Source organism: Colobus angolensis, unplaced genomic scaffold (genome assembly GCF_000951035.1).
Source record: "Colobus angolensis palliatus isolate OR3802 unplaced genomic scaffold, Cang.pa_1.0 Scaffold20, whole genome shotgun sequence".
NCBI lineage: Eukaryota > Metazoa > Chordata > Mammalia > Primates > Cercopithecidae > Colobus > Colobus angolensis.
In genome coordinates, this window is record NW_012115155.1 from 10,734,465 (window position 1) to 10,735,539 (window position 1,075).

A 1,075-nucleotide genomic window follows, 5' to 3' on the forward strand; every position below is an offset into this window, starting at 1 on the left:
AACCTCACTTAATGTTATCAGTAGGTTCTTGGAAAATGTGCCTGAGTAAAATGACATATAATAAAACCATTCTTTTCATCGTTATAATGAAATAATGTTGAACACAACGACATTATTTGAGAACCTGCTATACATTGTTTCACTTAAAGTCAGTTTCCAAGAACCTGTTGATGACATTAAGTGAGAGCTTACTTTACTAAAAAACAACGTGAAGAGTTATATCTAAAAGTTCAATAGATGACATTCAAATACACAAAAAAATACTTGATTGACCCCTAAAAACGTCAAGAAAAGTGGAGCAGAGGCACAAAACAAAACATAACAAATGTGACAAATAGAAAACATACCAAGATGGTACACTCAAACCAAAGCATAATAGTTACTACATTTGGTGTAAATAGAAAAACTCCAATTAAAATGCAGAGACTGCCAGGCTGGATAAAGAAGCAAGATCCAACTGTACATTGTTTATATAATAAGAAACAACTTAAATACAAAGACGGGTTGAATGTAAAAGGGTGGAACAAGATATACCATGAAAACCCTAACCACAAGAAAGCTGGGGTGGCTATATCACTGTCAGAAGAGGTAACCTTCTAGATAAAAATATAAATGCCAAAAGGGACATTTCAGAAACATAAAAGGGAAATTCATGAAGCCATAAAAATCCCAATTATATATTCACCTAACAACAGAGCCCCAAAATACATGAAGCAAAAGCTGACAGAATTAAAGGGGAAAATGACAAATCCATTATCATACTTAGTCACTTTAACACCACTCTCTGAGTAACTGATAGAATGAGCAGACAAAACCAGTAAGGTTACAGAATATTTGAATGACATCATCAAAACGACTTTGACATTTTGAACACTATATCCAACAATAGTAGAATACTTGTTCTTTTTGAGTGCACATGGAACATTCATTGAGAAATGAAATGATATTGGGCCGGGCGCGGTGGCTCATGCCTGTAATCTCAGTACTTTGGGAGGCCGAGGAGGGCAGATAACCTGAGGTCAGGAGTTCAAGACCAGCCTGGCCAACATGGTGAAACCCTGTCTCTACAGAGGTT